This window comes from Vicugna pacos, chromosome 17, assembly GCF_048564905.1.
Source record: "Vicugna pacos chromosome 17, VicPac4, whole genome shotgun sequence".
In the NCBI taxonomy this organism is placed as follows: domain Eukaryota; kingdom Metazoa; phylum Chordata; class Mammalia; order Artiodactyla; family Camelidae; genus Vicugna; species Vicugna pacos.
Window position 1 is genome coordinate 30634479 of NC_133003.1, and position 23888 is coordinate 30658366.

At 37.2% G+C, this 23888-nt stretch overlaps 1 protein-coding gene across 5 annotated transcripts in view; it reads right to left on the reverse strand.

Moving 5' to 3' along the window:
* Nucleotides 1–23888, reverse strand: part of FHIT (fragile histidine triad diadenosine triphosphatase) — a 1244593-nt gene that overhangs the window by 1147588 nt on the left and 73117 nt on the right. The window lies entirely within an intron of this gene.

Sequence of the window (23888 nt, forward strand, 5' to 3'; positions counted from 1 at the left end):
GAGGACATTTACTCCCCCACACTTCAGGCTCCTCTTTGGCCCAGGCCAAGCAGGCTCCCAGCACGGCAGATGGTCCTGGGAAAGAAAGCAGAAAAGGAGCACAGTGGGTACTAGAGGAAGGAAGCGGACTCATACAAAACTGGTCACCATAGTTGCTGCTAAAATCAAAGATGAGACGAGGGGCTATGACAGTGGCCACCAGGAGAATCTTCCACAAAGACAGTACTGGTGAGAACCAGGTAGAAAAGACTACTCATTCAGCAGAGGATGAGGAAGAAGGGAAAGGATTTTAGGAAGAGGTGGCTTGGGAAATTTTTCTAAGGTCTAAACTTTCTTCCAGTGCTTTTGGCCTCTTTATAAAGAGGTGAACTTAAAAGATTTATTAGTTTCTCCAAATTAAGATAATAAAAAAAATGTTTTGTACTCCTCCAGGACAAGGGCCATGTTGTTAATCATGGGTATTTATTGAGCACTTATTATGTGCCAGCACTCTGTAGCATCATCAAATGAATTAACCCTGCAATCATATATAGCAAGAACTAATATTATCTCATTTTGTGAAGATGGAAACTGAGGCTAAGAGAGTTTTTAAAGTTTTTAAGGTCTATGGAGTAACAATCTATTTTATTTTAAGTACGTGCGTCAATAACCCACATTTGAATACTTGATCTGAACACACACCCATACATACACACACAGAAAAACCAGATATGAGGATTTCCAGAGAATATAGTTTACTTAGCTTCCCTGTCTATTTCTTCACTATACAGATCATGAATCACTGCTAAATTCTTTAATGAATTAACTTCTTTAAATTTTTTAGACCGACTGATTACTGTCTTTTCTGCAATATATACAAGACTAGGGATGAAGAAAATGAGGACTTCTGGCTATGAAGACCAGAGCAAAAACCAACAATCAAATAGAACTCAAACCACAGAGCTAAATTAAATCAACAGAAAGCATCATAAAAGGAGAAAACTAAAGCATGTAAAATAGACTTTAAACTCAATACAGACCAAAATGTAAATCTGATTGCAAAATTATCTGCATCTTTAATTTGGAGCCTTATGATTATGCTGGAGGTAGGAGGCAAAATTTAATTTAAGGAGCAATTTTGGCCAATCACCCTTACTTTCTTAAACACACAAGCAGGGAGGGAAGGAGAATGACATAGACCTTATCCACAGAAGGCCAGAAGAAGGAAAAGCAGATGTGATCACATCACCAACACACTCGGGTCTGACATGAGAAGGCTGGTTAGGCAATGCCACCCTCCCTGGAATGGAGCTGGTTTGTAATTAGTTCAGGCTGTGGATGCTATATCGTTAAAAAAAATGGCAACTGGACACTTGCCACAATCAAGATAATGTTTCATAATCAAATTAACTTGGCTTAAGGGCTTGATTTGGAGCCTTTTTATGGTTAACCATCAAAAGGCTCTCAGAGGACTTGGAGCATGAAATACGAGAAAGATACTGGTGGGGGAGGGTATAGCTCAAGTGGTAGAGTGTGTTAGCTTAGCATGCATGAGGTCCTGGGTTCAATCCCCAGTACCTCCTCTAAAAATAAGTAAATGTAATTACCTCCCTCACCCCTGCCAAAATAAAATAATTAAATAATACAATAATAAATTAAATACAAAAAATAAATTGAGAAAAAAAAGATACTAGGTAAGCAGTGCATGAACATTAAAAGCACATGAAGCTGTGGCCATTTGTTAGCGACAGAGCATTTATGATGGGGGTAGGGGCAGGGGGACAGTGAGTACAGATGAAAGGGATGAGAAAGCAATCATCAAAGAACTGAATACATTTTTCATAAAATCATATTAAACCCACATGTTTTAAAATGTATATGGCTAAATACTTCAGCAGAAATATACCGGATCCTGTGTTGTTCTCAAAAGCAGGAATCCTCAGGTCATCCAGGTGGCCACTAGAACCTAACTCATTACCAGTAGCTGTGTGGATACTCAGAAAAACTTGTGTCTTTATCATGCTGTTATGATAGAAGAGGAGGACACAGAAACATAGAAAACCTTTTTGATCTACGGGAAAGTGAAAATGATATGTAGATTGACTGCAACCATGTACAAAAATAGGCATGGTTGAGGACAACTAGACAATAATGTGCAAAAATGTAAACAGTAGTGTTAGGTGCTGGGACTTTGCACCTGGTTTTTTGTGAGGTTTTTTTTACCCCTAAAACTGTCTTTAATGTTATCAGCATGTCATCTTTTACATTTCAAAATCTACATATTTTCACACTGGAGGGAGGGAAGTGAATGAACTGCTGCTAGCTTACAGGATAAGGTTCAAACTCTATGACTTGGCCCTGGAGACCCTGTACGGTCTGGTCTAGACAAGAACTTCAGTTACATGTCCTATCTCTCTTCTTTCCTTCCTTCTTCTCCATCACACTTAATTGCTTGCCCTTTCCAAAATGTATCATAGGTTTCACTGTTTTTTGTCTTTTTAGCATACACCATTTATTTATACTACCTGGAACATCCTTCCTCCCAACCATTCTTCACATAACTAAATCCTACTCACTCTTCAAAAACAGCTCAAATAGCCCCTCTCTGAGAAACCATCCTCGAATACTCACACCCTACCTTAGTCTCATCTTTTTGCCAACCTCTGCATTTCTATAGCAATTTAGGCTTACCTCTCTCAGAGAGCTTGTTACACTATGTCCCAGTCACTGGTTCACTTGCCTTTCTCCTCCCCTAGCCCGGACCCTACCTACAGATCATGTAAAGATGCCTGGGGCTACAAAGGCCAATGGATGATCTACTTTTTTTTTTTTTTTAACAAATTGTGACAGTGTGGTCACTTAGTCAACACTCTTTTGGTTGCAAGTAACAGACATCCCATTGAACTACTCTGTGCACAAAAAGGGGAATTTATTTACAGGGTCACAGAGATACTTCTCAATACCCAGTGGCAGAAAGCACAGTCACTAAGGTCTGGATCCTGGAGCGGGAAAGCCTCCAGAATCAAGGCAGCTACCCTCTTTTGGTCAATCAGTCTTATTCTACCCCCTCCCTCCTTCTCTCCCTGCGACCTCACAGTCATTTAATCTGCATCTCTCGGTAAGCCTGCTGTATCCCTCCCTCTTTCTCAGAAAGATAGTTGTGGAGTGGCTACAGGCATGAGCTCAGGCTACCTGGGTTCATGCCTGGCTCTGCCGCTACTCAACTATATGACCTTGGGTAAATTACTTAATCTCTCTATGACTTGGTGTCCTCTCTATAAAATGAGAATGAGAAAAAGACCTACCTCAAAGGGCTGTTATGAGGATTATTGAATTAATCAAAGACGTGGCTTCCCATAGTCCCCAAGTGTACCTACCTACCCTGTCTACCTACAAATATGTCTCAGTCCCAAGTTCAGCCTCTGGGAAAGACAATCTGACTGGCCCAGCTTGCGTCAGCTGTGCATCCTTGATCCACTCAGGCATGGCCACAGAAGCCAAGTTACACTACACAAACATGACCACCAGGGCCACCCCTGAAGGTGAGAGTTGGGGGCATTTTTCAAAGAAAGGGGCCATGGGCTTAGCTGACACCCTACAAACAGGTGCCTACTACAGCCACCAACAATCCTCTTATCGGCCCATGCAACTACGTTTGTGAGCCTGCCTTGGATTGCAGGTGGGCCCCTAATTCTCATAGTCCTTCACAAGGTTCCTATTTAAAACACACAGCTGCCTATCTGCCTGCAGTGATAGCTGCGGGAGATCCACACGCTGACACTTAATAAAGACTTAATGGCAATGATGGTGACACTGACAAGAATGACGGGAGCACAACAGGCCACACCATGGGCTGCTATTGCTTCCCTGCAGTTTGCTGCTGGGCCCCATGCCTTGAAGTTGAAGTCGGCACATCCTTCTAACTTGGCTAATGGGGCTGGGCTCTGGGGCCGACTCTCAACGGCTCCCAGCCTGGTTAGGTAGTTAGGTAGATTTATACCCCACTAAATCCATTGTCACACAAGGGCTTCTTCCTCACTGCCAGGGTTTAAAGAACTTAAGCACAGAGTCCAATAACCAGAAGAAAGGCGTACAAAGAAAATCAACCACTTGACTTCAAAGTGTTATGTTGCTGCTCTAGAATTTCCAAGTAAATAAGGTCAGCTGGAGAGTTGCATCTTTAAAATAAAAAGTAAGTTACCACAGCCTTGGGCTCTCATATAGCCCATAAAGTCCCATTTGCAATGCTATTATCAGACTCATTTTTATCCTAGTATAATCTCATCAATGAAAACGAAGATTTGTAAACCAGCATATATTAAAAGTCCACCTTATCTCGCAATTCTCACAACAGCCCTGGTGAGAGGGTACTGCCATCATCACTTCACAGAAGAGGAAACTGAGACTCAGAAAGGGGAAGACAGTTACCTAAGGTGATGCGAGCTGAAAGCAGCAGAGCCCTAATTAAACCCAAATCAGCTAGTGCCTTGCCCATGGTGCTTTCTCTACCCTTCCACTGCCTGCTGTCACTTCTTTTCCCTAATCTGAAGCCAAGAATCATCATTTCTGAACTATTTGTGTAGATACATTTACCAGTGTTCTATGGCAGTGCCAAGCAAAGTAAGCTCTGTACCCACCCAATGAAAACAGCTAACCAGATTCATATATTTAGTTTCCATGTAAGATTTCTTTTGAGGAAATGAAGTAGTGTACTTTACTTATTTGACCACCATCACCTCCATCATCATCACATTTATTGAACATTTCACGCATACAAGACACTGGGCTAAGGGCTTTACAAGCATTTTCTCAGGTAACCTTGAGAGTGATGAGGTAGTTTTAGACATATCCCCATTTTACAAATCAAGAAATTGAGTCCACATTACATATTAAATATGACTTTGAATACTAATTAAGTATGTGCTTTTATATGTTAAAATTATGTTATGAACTGGTTATACCATAGCTGTGAAAATAATGTGCACTACTCTAACACATGTGTCTATGTCCTGAGATAAAAATATTTTTCTTAAAAAAAAAGGAAATTGAGTCCCAGTATACCCAAAACAGAAACATAGAAAACAAACTTGTGGTTACCAAAGGGGACAGAGAGCAGAATTAGGGATATAGGGTTAACAGATACAAACTACTATATATAAAATAGATAAGCAATAAGGACTTACTGTACAGCATAAGGAATTACACCCATTATCTTATCTCTAATAACCTATAATGGAATATAGTCTGCAAAATTACCGAATCACTATGCTGTACACCTGAAACTAACACGATATTGTAAATTAACATTTCAATAAAAATAAATTAAATTAAATTAAAAAGCAATTGAGGCCCAAAGCCATTAGCTTTGCCCAAGATCACATGGCAAGTAGCCTGGTAGATATTCAAAGCAAGAACCATCTGATTCCAGACTCTAAATCACTATTACTAGTGTTTAAACAAATCAATTTCAGATCCAGTATCAAGATCTCATCACAGCTCTCCTTTATAAAAATATTCTGTCTTTGGATTTCTGGCTTTCAGTGAATACACTAGTAACTACCTCAAATCCTTTCTAGAAGTAGGCAGGAAAATAAATAGCCAGGATTTCTTTTAAGAATTTGAATAGCAGGGAAGGTATGCATTTAACAAACACTTCAATAAATTTTGCTGTAGCATGAAGAGCAATCTCATTTTCAAATGGCAAATCCTGGCTCCTGCATATGTGGCATTATAATCATCCAAGTAGGGTTTACGGTACACACCACTGTAGACATACTGGTACTTTAAGTGGATTTGAATAGCAAGAGCAGCCTAAAACGAGTCACCATCATGGAGCACAGTCATTGCAAGCCTAAAATTTGTTTTTAAAAAATTCATCCAAAAAAAGGCTCAGAAAATGGCAATGTTCACCAATCCATCAAAGACAACCTAAATATTTAACTCATCACCATCTTTAACCATCTCTGATGTTAAGGACCTTTAAGAGCTATTTGTACAAGAAAGGGCATAAAAAAGAATACAAGATAATGAGAGGTGGTAGAGGGTAGTGGTCAAGAGCATTCTGAGGACAGTCAGCCCTGGCTGGAGTTGGGGGGTGGGGTCCCCCAACTATCTCTGTGGCTTTGGGCAAGTTCCCTGAACACAAACTGGTTTGCTCATCCATAAAATTTGAATAACAGTGATATCTGTTAAATGGAATTTCTATGCTTAATAAACAACAGCTAAAATAATGATGATGATGACAACAATAACACAGATGAAGGTGATGATGCTTCTACTACTAGGAAAATGAGTTGATGAGAAATAGGCAGATTTAGCATAAAAAAGAACATCCTCTTCTTTCTCTTTTCTGCTTTTGTTTGGAAACTCTTCACGCTGCTCATCTATGTCGGACTCTGCTTTCCTCTTGAGAACCCCTACGTGGCTTCTGTTCACAGTGAAAGGGCATGCTTCTTCTCTTCCCGACTGGGTGAAGGCTGAAGAATTTGCCACTTCTTGGCTGCCACTGGAGCTAAAAGCCGTTAGAAATAAGTAATCTTAACGCAAGGTGACTCTCCTCCCTAAATATTATTGTAGCCAACGAAAGCTGGTTTGGTTTGCACATTTTCACAACCAGGGTCCAAAACACAAGTCCTATTGACATTTGAGACTATTACTGATTCACAAGGTAAACATTAGAGCCTTCCAGTTTAGTGCTATTAATACTTAGGGGGAGCAGCAGGAGAGGGAGGGAAGAGAATGAGCATCAACAGTACACCAGGCAAAGAAGTGGAATAGCAGACACAGTTCTGGGTCACTGAATTTATACAACACAAATTTAACAGACAAAAAAGACACCAGTGTGAGAAAAAGTATAGAATAAGTAAAGAGACACTTTCTTCACCTATCCTTATCAACTTAGAATATGTAAAAGTTTGCAACAGTAGGTGAAGATAGATAGATATATATTTATAAAAACCAGCACTGAATATATCATCCTCCCAGCTGCTACTGAGGACACAGAAGAGGAAATACAAAGAACAGCTTTGATCATAATCAAAGGGAGTGGGGCAAGCTCCTTGAGGGCAGGAACCACCTGTGTCCTAGTAACTAATGTATCCCCGGCACCTAGCAAAGAGGTTGGCAAGTAGAAAGCATGCAGTCAAAGTGCTGAATGAATGTAAGAATGCATGGATGCACCCAGGATGTAACTGTGATCAAAGCTCAAAGCCCATGGTAGGTTTCACTGGTCTCCTTCCTATTCATCTAGAAAAATGTCCTACCTTGCTGGTCATCACCACCATTGACAATAATGAAAACACAAGTTCATAACAAAATAAAATTTTAAACATACATAGTATACCAACTAGGTCATTAAAAATAGACTAGGGAGTATTTTACATTGAGACACTAGGGAGCACCATTACTTTGAAATGTCACTTTCTGCTTTAATTAGTAAGCTCTAATGATAAGTATATGTCATTCTTATCTAATGAAAGTCTTGAATGCATATGGAATCTGTGTCACAGCCCTCTCTGTGGATGTACAAAGAACAAACAGAATGCATGTGTTGATGTCAACTAGCTTACTTATCTTTATTAATATAATTTGCAAAGTTCCAAGTTTTAAAATTTGAGAATAAATTTCTTCAGCACATCGAGCACTCTCAGCATAGTAACCGATCTCTTTCCACTTTTCTGAAGACAGCCTACACGGTTGTAGGGCCACATGAAGTTCCCAGTGATTACTTTCAAGCCGACTCTCAGAGGTACCACTCAGAACAAGACCACTTGCTCCAAGGCATATTTTTAATAAAGACAACAATAGGTCTGCTTGCACATAGGGAAATTTATAAGGCTGTCTTTGCTTCCTTCCACCTATTATGGGGTTTTATCCAAGTAGAATGTACTTACTCTTCAGAGCTTCAGAGATCCTGATAATGGACTTCGCCTTTTCAAAGACAAGTCTTAGTTGTCCAGCTCCTTTCATTCAACAGTCAGATTATAAAAGGACCAGAGTCATACAGACAAATACCTCTGAGCTGCTTGTTGTGGCAATATCAGATAAAGAAATTCAGCAGCCCAGAGAGATGTTTGATATGTTCATTTGAATGTCAATACCAAACACCCTCTCCCAGCCACTGCAGCAGAGCAGTGAGAATGTGTCTCTAAAACAGAACACAGAAGTCATCACTTGGATGTGGCTTCAAGTTCCTTTTTAAAGTTTCCAACAAAAAAAAAAGTAAAAAAGAAAAAATCAAGAACTGATGTTCTTTGCTTTGTGTTCTGCAGATTCAGTCAAAAATAGAGGTCATTTATAGCTACATCTTTTTACTGACCCACAGCAGATGCCAGAGGATTGTAATGGCAATGTCAGTTCTCAAAAGCAGTCAAGCAATCTACCAAGCTTTTAACCAGCTCCCAGCTTGCTTGGCTACCCAGGGCTTCATATGTGGCAAATCTGCATCACCATGATGACTCTAGTTCAACCTGTCCCCAGAGTGGGCTCTCATTTACTATTCAGGTTTCATGCAGATCAGCTCATTCACACACCCCCAGTGACCAATCTGCCTCCAGAGCCAGGCTCTCTCAGCACCTTCACAATTGCAAAGCAATTTCTCATGGGGAGTCAAAGCTTCACTGTCGCTTTTTACAGAAGTGGCTCATAGAGATATTATCTTAAAGTGCTTTCTCTTAAAAAAAAATTTTTTTTTGAAGTGAGAATTACATGCTGTGCTGAAATAGGATGGTGGTGAGTTCTGATTATATCTTTTTTCCCCATTTTGGCTTCACTTTTAAGTATAGAAAATAGTAGATTGCTCTCTCCATTGACTCCCTTTTCTTCCTCATACTAAAAGTTTAGTCTGCTGAATCAAAAGCAGCTTTAGTATCAAACTTCTATCTTTTATTCTTGTCCCCCCACCCCAATATCTAAGAACAATGTGATTATGCATCATTTCGTGCTACGGGTGTGCTCCTGAGAACTGAAGGCAAAACGAATGAAGGCAATGGTGTGTTTGAACATGACTCTAACCACTGACATGGGAAAAAGATATCCAGATCATAATCCTGCTATGATCACCCTTCATCCTCTTTGAAAATGAGTGGCTGGAGACCCTCCAGCTTATCTCTAAAATTCTTGGATCGTGCTACAATACTTCATGGCACAACAATATGAAAAGTCACACAACCATTAAAAATGATCGTTATAAAACGACATTTTAAAAAGAAAAGTAATATCTCTGGTATAATATTTAAATTTCTTTAAAGTGAAAAATTACTTGACAAATTTTCGTTAAATTTTTTTCATTAGGACTTTAAAAAAAAACATGCTGTATCAAAAGGGGTGATCCAAACACACTGGAGTAATTGTTAAAATTTAAGATCAGTCTGTTAATAATATATTTTTAAAATAATAAAATTAGGCAGTTAGCCTAATTTTTTAGAGTGAAAAAACAGATATCTGTGGCAGAACAGTAACAACAAAAAAAGGCAAATATTGACTCCCTAAACCTTTTTAAAAATGTGTATTCAAGCTTTTTTCCCCCACTGCCTTATACTGAAGATCAATAATATACACGTTATAATGTATTTTAGAATTTCATGTCTTTATTCCAACCCAGGGAATTTTTTTAACTTCAGTAAATTTCATATTTGTTTCTCAATTGCACTGACTATGCCCTTCATTTCCCACAAAATGACAATATTAATGATAGCGCGATCAGTCACGAAGATATAGGTTTGAGGGAAAAGATTCTAATTGGTTTTTAAATTATGATAAATCATAACCTCAACAACTCATTTTATATAGGAAAAACACTTTACAGATAGAAATCGTCCAACCAATTAACAAGGAAAAATAAGATAAAAAATATACTAAGTGACATAATCCTTGAGAAGAATTACTGATAAGGAGAAATCAGTCATGCGTCAAATTAGGTAAAGGTTTCTAATGTTTATGCATGATGTATGCATGTATCTCTGTATAATGTATTATTAGTATAATACACATGGCATATAATATATACAAGGCATGCTTATTATGTATGTGCTATTTGTATTGTTTTTGAAAGTTAGACTCTTTTATGGTTTGTTTTGTTTTGTAATTTTATTTTTTAGATTTTTTACAATTGACGTACAGTTTACAATGTTGTGTCAATTTGTGGTGCACGGCAAAATGTTTTAGTCATACATACACATACATATATTCATTTTCTTATTCTTTTTCATTATAGGGTACTATAAGATATTGAATATAGTTCCCTGTGCTATACAGTATAAACTTGTTGTTGATCTATTCTATATGTAAGATGGACTCATATAATCAGAAAACTGCTGTTTGTCTGGCATATCTAAACAGGTATGGTATTGTAAAGAAAGATTTTGACCAGTTTTGTCCTGTCATTATTTAGCATTCAGATGTGGCAGGAAAACTATTACCTAGAAAGAATTTTTGGAAGACCCATTTCTGGAGTTTTTGTGAATGAGAAACTACATTATTTTCTCTATAATTAATGCACTATTGTTAGTCTAGGTAATTACTGTCACGCTAACATAAAACATGAATTATCTTTTCTATCCTGTTGCCAATGTGCTTTTTAAAAACAGCTTTATTGAGATATATATTTCACATACCATAAAGTTCATCCATTTAAATTGTATAATTCATTAGTTTCTAGTATATTCATAGTTTTCCAATTATTACCACAAACAATTTTGTAAGACCTCATCATCCCCAAAAGAAACCTTGGACCATTTAGCAGCTATTCACTATTTCTCCCTCACCCCTCCAACTACTAGCAACCACTAACCTACTTTTTGTCTATGGTTTTGCCTATTCTGGACATTTCACATAAATGGAATCATACAGTATGTGGCCTTCTGTGACGGACTTCTCTCATTTAGCATGTTTTCAAGGTTCATTCATGCTACAGCATGTATAAGTACTTCATTGCTTTTTAAGGTTGAACACTCATGTACAAGGTTTTGTGTAGTTACGTTTTTTATTCCCTTGTGAATATACCTAGAAGTAGAATTGCTGGGTCATATAATGACTCAATGTTTAACATTTTGGAGAACAGGCAAATGGTTTTCCAAAGTGGCTGAATCATTTTACAATCCCACCAGCAACACCTAAAGGTTCCAATTTCTCCAAACTCTCACTAAAACTTGACATTGTCTTTTTCATTTTAGCCATTCCAGTGCACATAAAGTGGTACCTTGTGGTTTTGATTTGGTTTAATTTGATTCCTCTAATAATGAATGATGTTGATGATCTTTTCAAGTGCTTATTAACCATTTGTATATTTTTGGAAAAATTCCTACAGATCTTTTGGCCATTTTTCAGTTGGATTATTTGTCTTTTTATTGTCAAGTTGTAAGAGTTCTTTATATACTCACACAAAGCCCTTTATCAGATATATGATTTTCCTCCATCTGTGAGTCATCTTTTCACTTTCTTGATGGTGTCATTTGACACACACGTTTTTAATTTTGATGAAGTCAAATTATCTATTTTGCATTCTATCACCTGTGCTTTTGGTGTTGTATCTCAGGAACCTAACCCAAAATCACAAAGATTAACTCCTCTTTTATCCTATAAGTTTTATAGTGTTAGCTCTTACATTTAGGTCTATGATCCATTTTGAGCTAACTGTTGTGTATGGTGTGAGGTACAAGCCAAAATCTATTCTTTTACATAAAGATATTCAGCTGTCCCAGCAACATTTGTTGAAAAGACTGATTTTCTCCCATTGAATTGTATTTGCACTCTTCTCAAAAAGTAATTTACCATAAACATGAAGGTGTATTTCTAGACTCTCAAATCTATTCTTTTGATCTATCCATATGTTAGTATCATAGTCTTGATTACAATAGCTTTTAGTAAGTTTTGAAATCAGGAAGTGTGAGTCCTCCCACTTTATTCTTCTTTTTCAAGATTGTTTTAGCTATTCTGGGTCCCTTGCAGTTGAATATGAATTTCAGGATCAGCTTACTAATTTCTGGGGCAGCGGAAGGGAACCAGCTGGGATTCTGAAGAAGACTGTGTTGAATTTGCAGATTATTTTAGGCAGTACTGGAATTGCAACAGTGTTAACTTTTCTGATCTATAAACATGGGATGTCTTTCCATGTATTTATTCTTTAATATCCTTCAACAATATTTTATAGTTCTCAGTGTACAAATATCATACTTCTTTCATTAAGTTTATCCTTATGCATTTTATTTCTTCCTTTTTTACTGTTATTATAAATGGGATTGCTTTCTTAATTTCATTCTCAGATTGTTCGCTGCTAGTGTACAGACATAAAATTGATTTTTGTATATTGATTTTGTTTCTTGTCACATTGTTAAACTCGTTTATTAGTTCTAATAGTTTTTTTAGTGGATTTGCCAATGTACTTCTAACTTAAAACTTTTAAATTATTTTGACCTGCACCAAACTTCTAAATATCAGTGCATGCTACTATTATACAACAATTATCCTCAATATTTAGCAATTAAATCTTGTCTGCTTCCAGCTCTCATGCAGCTCTTTCAATTAACCCCTCAAGCTGATGCCCACTCTGCACAGGAAAGTGGAAAGAACGACACAAACAAGAAAAATTACTTCTTCCTTAATTCTTTCTATTTCTAGTGGTTAGTAAAACCATTCAGAGTAGTAAAATTAAACATATGCTAAGCTACTGAAATTCTACTTAGCATTACCTTGCTAAAATGAACTCAAGCAAAACGTAACCAAAAGTGGATTTTGACATTTCATATTTTGTTGAATACAGTTAGGGTGCTGGCAATCACTGTCTCTTACATACAAATTAACAGCCTACCATCTGTCAAGTGTTGGGATAATCACAGGGTTTAGTGCACAATATGGTTATTAGAATATGACCTGACAAAAAGGAAAAGAACACAACCTAATTTGGACTGTAAAATCTATGATCTCACTTGCAAATGACAGTTTGACAAGCTATTATTCTGCATTTTGGCTTCTACAGTAAAAGGGTTTTATGCATACGTAATTCTATTAGTTACACAGGCAACAGCCTGTGGAAGATGGCTTTAAACTATAAAATCTGCCTGGTCATACAATATTTTTAAACTAATTCTTAGACAAATATTTGCATCATGAATAAGTGGGAATGTAACGATCTGAGCCTTCACATTTCCAAGTGAAGCACCAATCATTAGGCAAAAATGTCTTTGTGATATTGCTGCCAGCAATTCCACAGGATTCTTCAGGGTATATGCAAAGAAAGGGCTCTAGGAACTTATTAAAACTATTCACGTGGACATACATCAAAGTCAAAAAGTTGACAGTTTTGAAAAGTATAATATATGAAACACTTTGGCATGGAATTTACTTCATCCCCAACAGTGACATCTGCTAATGAGCATCATTAATATTGCCTACTTTTATTTATCCTAATGCCTCGTGGGTGCTATCTTTATGTACATTCCTCTGTAGCACCTTTTGTTTTCATCCAGGGGGAAAAAAACCCATACTGACAGCTGCTTCTAATAAAGATGATTCCAACAAAATCCTTCTTTTCTGGCTACAGAGAGAACATAGAGTACCAAGTTTCTTTTATTAGTGTTTTCTGCCTCTTGAAACAGGGCTGAAATGCGTGGTACTCCTGAAAGTTATTTAAAGGTACATCCATTGTGTCTTAAGAGAGAAATGCATTACTTAAGTCTGAAGACAAAACATTCGGTGGAGGTGACAAAACAAAATAGGTTTTTCAATATTAGCAATTTTATTACCTGGGGAGTGTAAGTGAGATAATAACTATATAATATATTAAGCAACTCAACACTGCAAATTATGTTGCTTTGTCTTAGACTACCATCTTTTACATTATTTTCACACTTGTTTCCTTTCATGGTAGGAAAAAATGATGTATTTTTCTGTCATGTTGGTTCAGTAGAAGGTGCGTCAGAGTGCCAAGGCTCTTTCACAAAGGATCCTGGGATCCAATTGTAATATGCTGCAATATGAGTTTTAAGAACAGTTTGTGATGAATTGTCAGGCTTCAAAATACCCCCAAATTTTTCAATACTACAACTTTCATGGCAATTCCCTAAAGAAAAAAACCTGATCAAGATTTGTAGACCTTTAAATGCATTTTTTAAAAAAATACAAAATACTATTTACATCCATGGGTTTAGAATAATTTGTCTACAGCAGCAACCTTGCTTATAACAGAAAAGCAGGAAACAGAAAAAAAATAAGGAAAAATACAGGGAGAAGCATGGAATCTTATCATTCATTTACAGGAAAGCCAGTTCTTTTTTTCCCTTTGGAAAATAATTATAAAGAAATCCCAAGTTCTTGCTAGCTATATTTGCCTTTATCACTTGGCTCTTACATTCATGATTTTTTTTTTTTTAATGTGAAGGCTATCTGTCATGGATGAAACTTCACAAAAGAACAAAAAACTTCCCTCTGGAAATCCTTTTCCCTCAGAAAGACTTACTCGCTGATTCAGAAGGCCTGTTAAATACAAACATTAAATACATCAAAAAGAGAGAAAGGGGCTAAAGAGGGACAGAGAGGAGAAAAGACAAAAAAAAAAAAAAGAATCCCTGCCTGAACTAAAGATTGGAAGAAAATTAAGTACATCATTTTTGTGGTGAGACTAGAGATGATTTAGTTTCTTTCTATTTTATTCATTTTCTAAATAATCACATACCACTTTTTAATGAAAAAGAAACTTTATATATTTTTCTCCTCTATGCTTTATTTAAATGGATAATTTACATACAGTATAATACACAAATTTTAAGTGTATAGCTCCATGACATCTTCATGATCCTCCACCCAGAACAAGACATAAATTTATTTCCAGAAAATTCCCTTATGACTCTTTCCATGTAATAGCCTTCCCATCCCTCCATTTTTCTGACTTCTATTACCACTGATTCATATTACTGGTTCTTGAATTTATATAAATGGAATAATACAGTGTGTGCTCTTTTGTTTGTGGCTTCCTTTATAAACATATATTTCTGAGATACATCCATATTGTTGCATATATCAGGTTTTCCTTTTTTTGCTAGGTAGTGTGCCATTGTTCAACTATAGCACAATTTGTTAATTGATTTACTCATTGGTGGCCATTTTGATTTTCTCATGATTTTGGTTATTACAAATAAAGCTGCTATGAACATTCTTGTGCAACTCTGTTTTGTGGACAAATGTACTAATTTCTCTTGGATTAAATCTTAGGATGGAAATATATGACATATAATGTAAAGTTTGGAATTTTCTTTTATGGCCATTGTACTCAAAGCTAAAGGAAAACATTTAAAAATCTGATCTTAATAGTTTCAACCCAAACAAAAGGCAATAAACAAAATTCAACACATAAATTTGTAAAATTTTAGGCTCCCGCATGCAAAGTTCAAATGAAGACAAAGAAATTATAAACCTCATTGGGACCCCAGAAAACTGCTTACTGCTCCTTCTCCTGGATTTTCATTGCCTCCAATGGAAAGATACAAAGGAGTTTGCCATAGGAACATTATTCAATCCATTGGTTTTAACAATTAAGACTTCCCTTTAGGTGAAAGCACAATAGAGAAAGAAAATAACTCATCAAGTTAAAAGTAAACCTATCAAATAATTAATAGGCAATATTTCAGGGCTGAAAAGGTCATCACCAATCAGAGAAAAAAATTCAGGGAAGTGAGAAACCACTGAAATGGGACCAGTGGATGGCAGAATCATAGATGGCATTTCCACAGCATCTACCCCAGGCCAGGGAAAAGAAGAAAGGTTTTCTCTGGGGACGATGACAAGCACACCTTGTGATCACGATGCTAAGGATCACATGCAGAGTGGCTATTAATAATCTATGATCCGAACCCAAACACTTTTGCAACTGAAAGGGGGTACTAAAAATAGATACAATTATTTAATTTTAAAAATATTCACTTGACTTACAATGGGTTTTATTATACTGGCAGACATAAAAAATAGTCCAATTCAAAAATGGCTTCCAAAAAAATTTTTTATTTAAAATATATGTGTATGTGTGTGTACATGTATGTGTGTATTATACAAGAGGAAAAATTCTTTATCCTCTTTGGGTATCTGGCTGGGCCTAAGAATTAAACTGATATAAGACAGATTAACAGGATAAAATATAAATTTCAATAAAACAGGAACTTTAGTGAATTTTCACATGTACATAGGAGTCTTCACAAGAGAATGAAGACCCGAAGAAGTGGCCAGAGCAGGAGCTTTTATACCTTTGACAAAGAAAGAATATATTTGTGAAGAAAGGACAAAACAAAGGAGTTTGGGCTTTGGGTAGTAAATGGTAAAGAAGTAACTAGGAAGATATAGGTTAGTTTAGCAAGGTTTGTTTATATAGCCTTCATAGCCCTAAATTCGCTACATCTATTGATAAGGACATCTTCTATCCTCCCAGCACAGGAAGAATACCTCTCACGTGGGAGATTTAGTTCCTGCTTTCAGGAGGACAAGGAAGGTTAGAATGTCCTTCTTGCACTGGCTGTTTCCTAAGCACCTTTAATTCAAAATAATTAATATACCAAAGTGGCATGTTTGGGGTGATATATTCTGAACTCCTTCTATATATATATATATCCAGAACAAATGCTAATGTGGACAAGATGCAGAGAACTGATATAAACTGGGACTGTCCTAAGCAAACTCGGACCATAGTCATAGCAAACTGGGTACTCCAGTCAAGTGTCACTTCCAACCCTCTCCGATGGACTTACCGAGTTAGGTAAATAGAACTTAAGGGGCTGCCTCTGTCCTTTTGTTCATTCAATAAATAATGAAAATCTTTGACATGTTGGGCATTGCCCCAGACATGGAGGATACAATGGTAAATGAGTCCAACTGTTCCTGAACCCACGGAACCTTCAATGTGTCAGAGAAGAGAGCCAAGGAACAAGTTGCTACAAGTGTGCTAAGTGTGAAGGAAAATCCAGAGCCTTCTGAAAGGCTTTTACATGGTAAAGTTCTCAGTGGGGTTGATGTTGTCCCCTAGGGTGATTTTTTGGAAGTGTGAGGGGCTGTCCCACTGTTGGGGAATGTAACAAGTATTTTCTGGAGGGCTGCAGATGTTCTACAACGTGCAGAACAGGCTCACACAATGAGAAACGGTCCTGTACCCCTCATGACTTTCAAATGCCCCACCAGATATTCATATAGGTGAAAAAAAAAAAGATTATGATTATCTATTTTATTTATTAACCCAATGTATTTTTTGGACATTTAATTTTCACTGAATTTTTCAGGAATGAATTTAGCACACCACCCAAAAGAAGACTGTACTTTGTTTTGTTCAGCACTTTACCAATTTTTCAGAAAATCACATCACTTACAGCAATGGGGCTTCTGATACTCAGTCTACCAATGTAAAACAGAACTGTATTAGTCTGCATTCCTATCTGTCACATGCAAATATGTAAGAGAGAAATAAGCTTAGCAGCAAATATTAAATTGGCCGTGACACATGACACTCTGAGAATTCATCAAACGGCAGTCATGGAGAATATCTTTAAATATATCATTTTATTGTTGTAATATATGCCTTTTAAAAATCCTGCAGCATGATAAGAAATGTATGTCGTAAAAATTACTGATTAAAATCATTTACTTATTTTGGATTTGCCTCTTGTTTCTCAATCTTACCCTGAAACTGTCCCTAGAGGCCTCCCACACAACTTCTTTATGACTTTTTATATTACTATTTCTTTTTCCAATTCGTTCCCTATTCCCTGTCGCCTACTGAAGGGCTTTTTAAGAACTAGAGACCAAATATACGCCTCACTCTGAGGGAAGATTTCAAGACGAGAGGTATTTTCCTTGTGATTCTTCAATCAATTCAGTTTCTTATCATAACATAGGGAATTATTTTACAACTACCTGCATAAGTAAGTCCAACTCATTTCCAGGAATGCCACACTTGCTTATGTTCTCTACCTCTAAACTGTGTAGCTTATCTTAGCATGTTAGCCCTGTTTCAACTAAGACTGTTTCCCTCTTTTTCTCATCATATATGTTATTATTTACCCTAAGGCTAGCTTTTATCCAGTATCCTCCATACCTCTCCTCTTTCATTTATGTACCCCTTCCACAGAATGGCTTGGCTTCTGATCTTCTCTTAAATCCAGTTTTATTCAGACCAAGGAGAGGTAAGCAGTGGACTAATTCACTGTGTCTGCAAGTGTAGTTGTGCCTGGCATTTACATTGAAACACTTAGTTTATTGTAAGATACTCCCCTTCTCTTTTTCCTTCATATTATTAGTTTAACCACTTTTTAAAGTATGTGGAAGGTAGGTAATATCATATATGAGTTTCATTATATGATAATAAAGAGGACATAACTTTTTAATAAAAAGAAGGAAGTCTGTCTAATGGGATCAAACCGTTGACTCAGATCGAACTTGGAGCACTGGCTGTTTCGGCTGAAATTTAAGAGGACAAGTAAAGAGTTAGCTAAGTGAAGGGGAAGGGATCAGGGAGCACAGGAAGAGAGGCCAAACTCTCTGAACAGAATCTCCTCTTGGGAAAAAAACGCTGAGAAAACAGAGAGCAGAGAACTTGAGTTGGAGAAATGGTTGCTAAAAGGTGGTGAGTGAATCACTGAAGGCATACAGCTGGTTTTTGTTGATAAAAAGGCTAACTTTAATTTTAATAGGTTCAAGTGTCAAAAGGCTAACTTTTTGACTTTAATAGGTTCAAGTGTTTTTAAATATATATTAGAAGAATCCTAGTTTCCACTTAGGGTGGTAAAACAGTTTCCTTTTAAAATAATATTATCAAGTTTAAGAAAAAGTAAGGAAAGTTTTTCCTTTTAATAAGTTTTTCCTTTTATTAGTACAGGTAGGACAAGAATATGGTAAATATATAGCTTCTGAAACACTGTATTTGGGATGCTCTGAGCTACATATAGCATGGACGTCGGAATGGAAGAGAGGATTGGAGACACGATGGATGAAGGAAGCAAGGGCCTGGCCATGCAAAGCCCTGCAGGCCAATGTAATGTTTCAGGTCTTAAAGTAATGAAAGGCCATTAAAGGACTTTAAATAGGGGAATGACAAGATCATATTTGTGCTTTTATAAGATCAGTAAGCATCAATGTGGGAAATAGATTGGAAGTAGATAAGATGGCTGTGGGTAGCCCAGTTAGACAGCTGTTCCAATCATCTAAATAAGAGACAGTGGTGGCTGAAATCAGGTGATAGTAGCAGAGATGAAGAGGAATCTGAGAGATAACATATATCCTGAAATCTAAGATGCCATAAATTGAAAAACCATTGGCTAAACAAATAGCTTTTCAGACTACCTGAAGAAATATGATACTAAATGAGCACATCAATTGTAAGATACCATTATTTCAGAAACAGTTAAATAAGGAAAATCTATGCTTCTTAGAATGGAGGAAATACAATTTTTAGAGGTTGGAAAATTGAGTGTGGAGACTAGTTAAACGACTGATAATAGTGAACAACCAGCTGGAAAAAGTTGAAATTGTCAGGTTCCCCTGTCCTCAGAATTTCAAACATCTAGTGACTTGGCTTTATTTGTTTTTTGTCTTTAATAGACATGATATATAATTTTGGTGACATAGATGGAGCTTAAAACTGGAGGGTCACTAGGAAAAACAGGAGTAAAAATCCCTTCTCAGGTAAAGATATATTTGAATAAGGAATGCTGGGCTGCTGGCCTTCTAATATCAGAGGCCTAAAACTTACAAGTTGAAGTTTGCTTCCAGGAAACAGTATTCACTGCATTCTGAAAGTCAAGGCCTGGTAGTTGCTATTATTAAGAAGATGATGATTTATAGCCAATGCCCATGAGCTGGGCCTCGAGGTTTGTTTACAATTTACAGTAAGAGGAGCTCAGCCTTAAATTATTGCTAGCAACCCTTGAAGTAAAAAAAAAACAAGAATTATGTAAATACATGCATATCATCTTTTAAATTTATTGCTTAGGGCCCCAGGGGAAAAAAAATTTTTTTGCAACTGTATACATCTCCTCTGTTCAAAGTTTAACTTCTCAAGATGAATATGTCTTTGACTCTGTTCCCATCATTAGGAAACTTTAATTACTCTATTCCTTTTCTAACTGTCCATTGTCTTAAAAACTCCAAATCAGCTGGCATTTAAAGAATTAAATACAATACATTTTCTAGGACAGGTGAAAATCACCCAGGCTCACACGTGGCAGATACATCTAGCCAGGAACGCCTGATTATTCATGAAAGCCATTTTTCACTGGGTCCAAGGAAACCTCCCAGAATGATAGATCCGTTTACACTAAATGTAAACCGAGCATATTACTGGAGTAACAATTGACATTAAGAAGTATATCAGAGCTGCCAAGGACAGTATCAGGGAGAATCCCTGGATGACAGGCGACATGATAATTCTGAAGGAAGAACCTTCAGAATCAGAAGGGGAGAGGAAAAATCCTTCATTCAACAATTTTAAAAATATATAAAGAGGAAATCATATATAAAGTAAACCTTTGGAAAGCACAGAAATTTTGTTATTTTTTCCTCTGCCTGCAGTGGCCTTCTGGTATTAGCGCTGCAATGCATTTGCCTTCCTGTAATATTCTCAGCACTAACAAGATCAGAGGAAATGATTTATTCCGCCCCCTCTCCTGCTACTCCTGAACGGCAGCGGGTGTCCTTGGGGACTAGGGATTTCTGAATTGCTTTCGGCCATCTGATATTGCAGCTCTGCAGCCTTCCCTAGAATGAGCCAGAAAAATCAAAATAATTACATTAATGCTGGGAATCAAAGTTTATTGACTCTCCCTTGAGGTGGAAAACCAAAAAGCTGGTTACAAGAGTTGCCAGCTTATTTAATGATACCACTGCCTCCTCCCCAGCCTTGTCAAAACAGCTTTTGAAAGCATTTTCAAATAAAGCCACCTCTGATGTGCTCCAATTCAATAGCTTATCTATTCCCTTTTAAATAAAAGCTAGCACCCATCATCTCGCCTTCCACATCCAGATCTCCTCAAAGGGAAGACCCGACAGGCCCTTTTCCCCTGCCATGCCACTGCCAAAGGCAATTCTCTGGGGCAATATTCCTGTCATCATTTCCGCTCCCTTCAGGAAGGTTCTGCCTCATTGAATATTCTTCTAAGCCAACGAGAGAATCACATGCCTTCCCAAAGTAGCAATCTGCACTTATTACAGTATTCTCGGCTGCTAGTGAAACTTGCAGCAGCTGGTTCTACTCACTTTCCAACAATTCTTTGCAAAACCCAAGTGGGGGGGGGGCCCATAAGCACACCCATTTCATAGATGAGCCCACAGACACAAAGATTAGGTGTCTTATTGATGTTTATACCCTTCCCAGGATGTACCTAAGGTACTAACAAACAACAGATTCAAAATAAAAGAGTTCTTGAATTGACTGGATTAAGCTGAAATAGATACTCAATTTAATGAACCTCCAAGCACACATCCACCCAGAGCCAACAAGGATCAAGATTTCCCCACATTTGCTTCATTTAACCCCTCCTTTTACTTCTTTGTTGAAATTTTTTAAAACAAGACCAAGGAATTATGTTATTTCATGCCTAACTTCTTCAGTCATTATGCTGTGTAGAAAAAAGTTTACACCGCAGGCCTGAGGCACTATCTTTAGGAAGGCCTGCTTGCAAAGTTGACTCCTGGCTGGCATCTGGGAACACAGATTTCAGGAGGGTTCCCACCATTTCCAGAACTGATCAGAGTGGCTTATTTTGCCTAAACTGTTTATGCCAAACACCTGCTTTCTTTTTGGAAGTCTGGAGTTTTGGTACATATTAAGCAAAAATGCCTACATGACCAGCGCCCAGTAAAAACCTTGGACACTGAAGCTCTAATGAGCTTCCTGTCAGGTAAAGTTTCACACATGTTGCCACAAGTAGCATCATCCCTGAGTGACTTCACTGGGAGATGACACTCCGAATCTTGGACCTGTATCCTCTAAACTTCACCCCATATGTCTTTTCCCTTTGCTGATTTTACTTTATATCCTTCTGCTGTAATAAGTCATAGCCATGAGTATGACTACATGCTGCGTCCTATGAGTATTCCTAGCAAATCAATGAACCTGGGGGTGGTCTTGGGACCCCTGACCAATTTGCATACCATTCAACTTAAACCTCACTTCTTCACAGAAACATCGCTGACCTTGATACCAAACTCGGAGAGACCGCTGTTGCCCACTCTCATTGCACCCTGAACTTCTCCTTCATAGCACTTATCAAAATTGCCCCTAAATAGTGTAGAAATTATTTACTTATGGTCTATCTCCCCACCCAAGTATGTAAGCTCCCTAAGTGCAAGAACTGTATCTGTTTGGTTCATCATGTACCCCAAGTAATGAATAAGTATTAAAGGAATGAATTTTTAAATGATCCAAGAAAATACCAAGCCTTCCTTCCAAGTACAGTTTAAGAGCCACAGTTTCTGTTTGAGGTACATTTTTATCATTTCCCCTGCATTTTACTCATTTATTCACCAAATGTCACACCCTGTGTAATCCTTACTATGTCCCAATGCAGATTACTACCTACTTCATTACCATCATTTTATAATTAGCAAGGTCATCCCACTGCGTCATCTTCTAGGAGAGGAGGCAAAAATCAACTTGGAATCCTCTGGAGTTTCTCACTCAAATGGAGAATCTTGGAATGATTTTTATATGCTCACTAAAGTTTGAGAACCACTGCTCTGGGTCACTCTCAAAAGTAGAAGAAGAACTGTAAGTAAAAAAATATATGGACATGGTTCTTCTGCTGAGCTTTTTAAAAGATAAATGTACTTCAGGTTAATATGTAAAAGAAATTACGCTAAGCACATTCCACTGTTGAAACACCATAGGACAACCAATGAAATAAACGTATATTCCTTTAAAGAAAAGAAGTGAGCTGCTCGTATGCTATAAGACATTTATATATACACAGACTGTATTATGCATTTAATTTGTGTGCAGAAATGGGTCAAATAGACTTCTTTTTCACGGTAGATGAAAATAAAATGTGATGGGACACGCTTGGATGGAAATTGGCAAGACTTTTTAAAATTGTAAGTTTGAGTGTTCACATACCCTATCTCATCCAGCAAATTCACTTCTAGGTATGTATTAATACCCATGAGACACTTTAGCACATGTGCCAAAGTTCATCAGTGAAAGGACACCAGGAACACACTGGTAGTTAAGTGTTATTTCAACTTACGATAGCAAAGGAGAATGCACTCCACAGGGACCTTGGAAGCATCTTAAAGGGCAGTTATCAGGACTTTCTAGGGGTTTGGGGATCAAGGCAGACTGCAGTTGGCCTAGAAGTAGCAATCCCTCAGAGAAAGGCAGTAACAGGCAGAAGAGCGGGCCATTTAGCCATTTAGTTTAGTCATTGACAGGGTCACAGAATTGCTTTGCTGTGTCTTGTTATGAGAATTGTTTATGTTCCAGCTGCTAGCAGGTCCATATTTACTTTCCTACACATGTACCAGAAATTATATGTAAGAATTTTTATAGTGGCAGAAAGAGAGAAAGGGAAAGAAAAAGGAAAAAGAGAAAACCAAATGGCTACTGATGGGAATATATACAAAACTTTAAAAAAAAATGATGGACATGAGGTTAGTAGTTACCTCTTAGGAGGAGAAAGAGATGATATTTTAAAAAAAAAGGCAAACATTTGTATGTTAATTATTAGTAACATTTTGTTCTTAGGTTTATGACTATTTGTTATAATATTAAATAAATAAATCAGAATAGGGTTAATGCACAATGCAAGAATGATAGCGTGTCATGAACCAAGAACTGTAATTAATCTCTCTCTGTGACCAGAGGTCCATATTGTTTTAAAACAAACAAACAAAAAAAATCACAGTAATTGTCCCTACCTACCTTTCCTTTTGAGGCATGTATTTCCTAC